We start from the raw sequence: 7,744 nt of genomic DNA on the forward strand, positions 1-7,744 counted from the left end.
GTGTGGAACATTTGACTTTTGTTTCATGCCAGTGTTTGTTACGTTAGTTATGGACCGCAGAAGAAGAAAAAAGAGAAGAAGAAATATAAAAAAAAGTTATGGACTGCACTCCCACCTATATAACTGCCCCCCCCCCCCCCCCCCCCCCCCCCCCCCCCCACACACACACACACACACACACACACTTCCCCCATCTGACCAAAAAAAAACACCAAAACATCCTCCATATGTTTTTTTTGGACAAATCTCACCCTGCCTGTACATGCGCATTTAAAGAGTATTTCCTGTGAAAAACCATGAAAACTGGACAAATCTACTAGTGTATAAAAACCACCTGGACGCTCTGGACAGGACGTGAAAAGAGGACGTGTCCATGTAAAAGCAGACGCCTGGTCACCCCAACCTTACAGATCAATCCAAATAAACTGAAACTGAAACAGGAGCAGAAGTTCGGTTGGTTCAGGACTTTGCTTCTGGTCTGTTCATAGGATCTGCTGAGCTGACGAAACTGGATCAGGTGTAAACACGATCCGGATTCGTGACGCTGATCAGGTGTTAAAGGTCTGCGGCTGCGTCGTCGCCTGTCTTCGCTCCGGCAGCTGTTTTCGTTGACGCTCGTCGCAGCTTCATCACAGCGCTCACACCGCTGTTTTCCTCTTCTATGTACAAACAAAAAGGGCCGACAGGAGCCAGAGGCAGTGAAAATGAGCTCCTCCTGAGGTGTCAGCTCCCACTGATCAGCACTGCATTGTTTCAATCAGATAATCAGACCTCTGCTAGCACACACACACACACACACACACACACACACACACACACACACACACACACTAACAGCCGACTGACTATCTGGCAGATTTTTGTCAATAATAACGGTTTGGAGGTCCTGGAGAGGAGCTGAAGACTGACACTCCAGCCGTCCCTCCTTCTCTTGTTTGGCTGGCAGCTATCATCTGCCATGTTGGAGAGAGCGCTGCCATCACTTGGCACCTTATTTATTTAATTATTTTGATTCCGCTCTCCATCTCTGGCATCCCTGGCTCGGGGAATTGCTGATGGCTGACACTCATTTGTCAATATCACCGCGGCTGCCTGCCAATTATAAAATGAAAAGTTTTGGCGAGGCCATTAGAAGCAGCTCTGGCTGCTTCTCTGAGTGTTAACAGGCGACTTGGGCTCGCCGCTGCCTCCTCCTGCCCTTTCTTTGTGGGATCGACGCCAACGTAGCGACAATCAGGTGAGCGTTTTTTTGTTTTTTTTTTGTTGATGTCCCCGCTTTGTTGCTGCTCGTCAGCGCTCCCACTCTGCGCCGACGGATTTAGAAAGTTCCCTTCTGTCACTGCTGTCCTCTCCACATTGCATCACGCTGCTTCCTCTGCATCAGCACAATGAAATCTACAGGAGACACTGGACACTTTTTCAACATGTATAAGCCAATAACAGTCAGGACTGTGCTGATGTAGCTCATTCTAATGTACAGCATGTGGCATTTAAGCTCATCATGTAAACTGTGTGACAGGTGTGTGTGTGTGTGTGTGTGTGTGTGGGGGGGGGGATTCCTCCAGTGTAAATGACTTATCCCATGGTTTTTAGCTCATTTACTACAAATCACATGTACTTTGCATTAATTCTGCTGGGGGACCCTTAGGCAAAAAGGTGCAGCGGTGGCCCTATTACCCTCTTCTTCCTCCTGTGCAGTATTCTGTACTATTAGAACACTTTGACATGACACGGTCACCTGTTGCAGTGCTGTAATCTGATACAAGGCAACACGGTCCTGGGTTCAAGTCCTGGTCCTTCTGTGTGGATGTCACATGTTCCTCATGTGTGGCATTAGCCTGTCCGTCCATCTGCTTCACTCAGCGTATTCAAGAAACTGAGGCTGAAAAAACTGTCTGGAATTGGGCCGATCGCTGTGACGTATGCACAGTCTATTCTATACCGACCAATCACAAGTCTAGCGGGCGGGTGTTTCACAATGCGTCATAACGCACCAACTTCTTTTTGTCACGAGTCAGAGTCTGTTCCAAGTCTGCAAATAAAAACTGCTGTGTGTTTGGACTTGTGTGCTTTTTCTTTTAGCTCATGTTTGTTCAGGTTATTCACATTTATTTGTCTTGTTAAAGGACCGTTTGTTAATGTAAATATTTTCATAATTTAATGTTGTTGTTTTTTTTGCATTATTCATAGGCATTATATCGTTTTGATTTTTTCACATTAAACCAAGAAGAAAATCTCTTTTCAACTGTTGCTTGTTTACTTGATTCTTGGGCTGGGGGATATGGTGCAAATTAATTATGAGAATTACACTGATCATGTCTCATATTTCTATCAAGGAAAGTTATATTACGATATATGTCGTTATCGTTTTATCGCCCAGCCCTACTTGATCCAAAAACAGAATTGAATCACAGATTACACCCTGTATTGTCAAGTTTCTCTGACAAAAGGGACAGGAATCATTCACCAAAGTTTCTAGTCGACCACAGCGCCACATTAAATCTACAGAAAAATGTATTTGGGAACTGCCATAAAAATAGCACTGGGTCTTTAAGGGTTAACCTTGATTTTATACATAACAAAAAATGTTGGCAAAGGTAATAAAGTCTTGTAATGCCTTAATGTAATGTAGAATTTCAGAGTATGAGTGAACTGTAAAGCAGGGTCTCAAACTCCTGCTCTTTCAGGTTCCACATTCAGTCTGATTTGATCTGCAGTGGACCAGACCAGTGAAATAAGAACAGAAGAACCTACAAATAATGACCTATCCAAATTTATGTCTGTGTTTTAGTGCAAAAAAACCCATTAAATTATGAAAATACTTACTTTTATAAACTAACCAAACATAAAAGATGTGAATAACCTGAAAAAAACAGACATTTCTTCAGTAAAATCAGTGTAATTTTCTCAGTCTTCTTCCTCCACTTCTCACTAGTCCATGTGCATTCTGGATCAGATCTCCAAAGACACTAAACACTGAGGAACAGGAAGAAAAGAGTTCAAACTGGACTGAATTTAATACAGACATTTCAGGTGGACACATTTGTTCAGGTTAGTCACATTTTATTGGTACAGGAGAGTTTGGAATGGAAAGAGTTTCACAATTTGTTATTTTTGCACTAAAACAAAGACAACATTTGTAGTTGTCATTATTTACAGACATATGTCATATTATTTTTCCATCAAACCCAGTAGTAATCTCTGCAGTGGTTCTTTTGTGTGTGTTCTTCTGCTGTTATTATTGGACTGTAGATCAGATTGGTCCTGGATGTGGAAACCCACACTAACATGAGTTCCACAGCCTGGACTGTGGAATTTAGACACTTTGGAAAATTCATCCCAGGGGTCGGAGTGGAACCTCTGGCGGGACGCATGTTTGACAGCCCTGCTACAAAGGGTTAAAAATAAGACCAAGTTGAAATTATGAGGTTGTCAGGTTGAAAGTTCAAAGGTTATTTTCATCTCGTGTATCAGTTTATTTTCCCAGTTCTCCAGTGGAAAATACAACATGAGGAGGCGTTCATGGGCAGTTTTCAAGCTGGTAACTAGTATTTACTGGAATTCCTAGAGCATTTGAAGGCAGGATACGAGCAGAGCAGCCAAAGGAAGACGATCTGACAGTGTGTGAACGAACAGTTACCTGGTGTACCTTCTCACCTGACACACTCCCACTAAAACATCCCTATATGTGTGTGTGGAATTCTCCAGATGTACCGTCTTAAATGAACGCTGCTGTGCATCTGTCATCAGATTGTGTTTGACACTTTTCCTGTTCTTCTTTTAGTTCAAACCTGCTGCTGCTCAGCCTTCTGAGAGTAGGAAAGAACAGACAGAAGTGAAGCTGTCAAACCTTCTAAGGTCAACAGGTCCAGGGGTTCGGGGCTTCACTAACTGTTTTATGATGATATATTAGATCGACAGAATGAGCAAAGCCAAAGCAGACGCTCTGGAACTCTGCTTCACAAACTCTCCATTAGTTTGCTGCACTGCTCCAAACTTCTTCATGTTTCCTCTTTCTTTCTTTGGTCATGGGCTTTTCTTGAGGAACTGATTGGTCAGTGCTGATCAGTGGGCGGGCTTTTACATGTTTTGCTCCACTTCTAAATCTCCATGAAAACTCCACCTGTGAACCAGACGTGCTCCAGGTTTCCTTTAAGGAGTAGCACTGAACACTTCAGTTAGTTAGTGTTCACTTCCTGCTTCATGATGCCTCTGAACTTCATCTGATTGGCTGTGATGTTGGATCCAACAGAACCACAGAGCTGCTTGGCTTCATATTCACCCTGTAAAGCCTGAACCATTAAACCATTGACAAAAAAAAATCCAGTTCTTTGAAACTGGAGCCTTTATTGGTCCTTCTGAACAACCAAAGAATGCTTTTCCAAATATCAATTTTCCATGTATGACTTTCAATTTTGTATCATATTTGTTACATCAGGTCTCAATGCTCAAATATTATATTTTTGAACAAACAAAAAACATAAAATAACACAACATGTCTAACTACTAGTTAATTCCTTTTCTAAATGGTCCCAGTTCTTCCTCATTAATGTCAGTCATGTAGTGTCACTAAAGGCCTCTGGTGAATGAACTCCTCCCCCTGGTGGATTATCTGTGTATTGCATGTATCTAATTGTATACATCAGGTTTTACAAGAAAAAAAAATCAAACTGATCATGTAGAGGGCTTCAAAACTCATGTATCAAATATGATACGTTTGGTGTTATAGGGTTTAAAGCAGTGTTTTTCAACCTGGGTTCAGGACCCCATGTAGGGTCACCTGGAATTCAAATGAGGTCGCCTCAATTTCTAGTAATTGATTAAAAAGATAAATAAATAAATAAAAATCACTAATAAAAACATTTTAATAATTCAATATGTCATTATAATTAAACAAACCACACACGTTTCCTAATAACATTTTTTAAAAGCTGCATTATATACATATATAGCCTAAATGTCATCTAAATTGATGTTTATTTGCAACATAGTGTGACAAACTATTACATGATCCAAACAAATTAATTTTAGAAAAAAAATGTCTCCGTTTTGAATGTCTGGGGTCGCCACAAATTTGTGATGTTAAAATGGGGTCACGAACCAAAAAAGGTTGGAAACCACTGATTTAAAGCCAGAATGAGTTTGATGGTTTACAAACTGAAATGACATTTATACATTATTTTACCATTTTTTACCCATTATACATCTGAGTTTTGATATTTCTGTTGGTGCAGATAAGGAGCACGCCTTATGAAGTGACCGTTTGGATTTCACAGGAAATATCCTGTTTCAAATATGTATTATTGTGTCGTCATACCGACGTACTGTAGGTTCTTGTATCAATTCTCCAACCAATTGCATAATTTTACATTGAAATATTACTTCAAGCTCAGTTCATCATTTCCTTTCTTCTTTAGACTGAAGATTGAGCAGCAACTGTGCTACATCCATCCGTTTGTAATGTTCCGCTCATCAATCACATGCAGATGCAGTGGTTTTTTTCTGCTGATAGGATCTGCATACATAAATGTATGTATGTGTCGGAACTAATCTGCCATCAGGTCACATGCCCAACTGCAGAATGTAAACTACGCAGCCTGTGTAGTGTTCTGAGCACAAAGCCAGAAAACAGTGGACGTACTCCTTTAAAATCTGTTCTCTTTGATGAATGCGGCGTCTTGGTGAAATCTGCCAAAACACACGGCGGCTGCAGGAGACAGCCCGAATTATATTTTGTTGAGAAAACACTATTCATTTTCGTTGTGTTGCTAAAGTCGAGCTTGTTAATAGAGAGGGGCTTGGTCTGAAGGATTAACGACAAGCTCCATGTTCATTTCAGAGGCTGCCGCATCACACACACCTGCAACTGATGGATTATGGGTAAGCACTTTTGTTTGTAGGTTGCATTTTGTGATGAGACGTTTGATCCGGCAAAAGTGTCAAGTCAGGCAGAAAAGCAGGCTAACAAGAAGCCTGGTTTCCTCTGGGTATAAAAACACTGGTTTACTGTTGTTTCCCTGCAAATGCTCAGCCTCCTTTCATCAGCATATTTTAACAGTCATGCAGCAAAGAACAAAAAGAAGACAAATTGAGGTTTGGGAAGGACCAGAGACAACAGAAATTTCTCTTGAATTAGCGGTGAGCGAGGCGAAGCTCGCAGCTTAACGGCTCTGTTCCTGCAGCAGGAACCTTTCCCACAAAGCGTCCACCGCTCTCCTCGCAGAATAATTGAACGGAAAATGAAACGACGCCTTTTGGTTTTATCTGTTGTAAATACACACCTAGACTACATGGACAAAAGTATGTGGACACGTTGAATTCAGGTGTTTCGTCTGGGAGACAAAACAATTATGACTAATGTCAGAATATAGTTTTATATTGGGATAAATATCATTACATTGGTTACTTTGGTTTTAAATTGTTATCTTTACTTAACCCGTAAACACCCACAACTATTATGTTCATAACATCCAAGGGATTTTTACTACTAATATTTACTAGTTTCATTTTCCAAACTGATTTATCACCATTTATTTTAATATATCCTCTGCATTTTGCATTTTTCAGTGAAAATCTCATATTTTCCTGTTTCATTTACTGGTTATGTGGATGTTCATAACAGCTCAGAGTGGATTTAAAGGTTATTAGATCAAATCATGACATTGATCTAACTCCATTTTGTTCATATTACTTATTATTTTGTTGATTTATTAGGAATTTTTTGTCAGTTTCTTCATTACTTTGGCTGTTTTTGTTCATTTTGTTGCTTATTTTATTCTTTTTACTTTCACATTACTATTATTTTGTAGTTTTGTTTTTTTTTTAATTATTATTCCATTTTGTTCGTTTTATCCACTGTCATTGATCCAACTCCATGGGTTTGACTGGTGAATCAATGTTGTAGAAGATGACAGTGTTTCCATGGTAACTACAGAGCCTGTGAATGTCCAAATGGGTCATATCTGATGACCATGAAAAGATGAAGAACTGTATTTTACACCAATTATTAACATGTATTGATAGGATTAGTGATCAGCAGGTATTAAACAGGTTAGATCAGATGGTTTTGGTCGATGGTGGATGTTTGGATCTTTGTGGGTTAAGTTCTCTCAACATTGATGTTTTTTCTTTTTTCTTATTCATGACTATGATTTTAAATGTTCTATCTCTACATTTCATAAAAATGTTTTTCGTGCTCTGACTGTAAATAATAATTTTCTACGACAACTAACATCTACTTTCTTCACACATCATTTAGGAAGAAAATCTCCCATTAAACTTTAGGAATCCTATCAGTCACATTGATTCACCAGTCAAACCCATGGAGTTGGATCAATGACAGTGGATGGACACACTGCGTTTATGTTCCATTAATGAGAGATTTTGCTGAAAAAGTCAATTTTTTCTTCATTTTTTTTGGATATAATAATCCTCAACTTTAATCTGAGCATTTGTGAACAACAATAAAAAATCTCCCATTAAACTTTAAGGAAATATTGCTGTTTTTATCTCAAATCCTCATGACAGGACAATTTACAGCTGTAGACAAGATGTGTCCCATACTTTTGTCCGTATAGTTTATAAACATCAATATTTCCTATGTTTGAATATTTTTATTATCCCAGACCTGTATTAGAAAAAAAACAAAAAAACAAAACAAACACTTGAATTCAACGTGTCCCCAATACTTCTGTCCATATAGTTTATAACGTCAATATTTACTATTTTTGAATATTTGTTTGTA

The sequence above is a fragment of the Sphaeramia orbicularis genome, chromosome 10 (genome assembly GCF_902148855.1).
Source record: "Sphaeramia orbicularis chromosome 10, fSphaOr1.1, whole genome shotgun sequence".
Taxonomy (NCBI): domain Eukaryota; kingdom Metazoa; phylum Chordata; class Actinopteri; order Kurtiformes; family Apogonidae; genus Sphaeramia; species Sphaeramia orbicularis.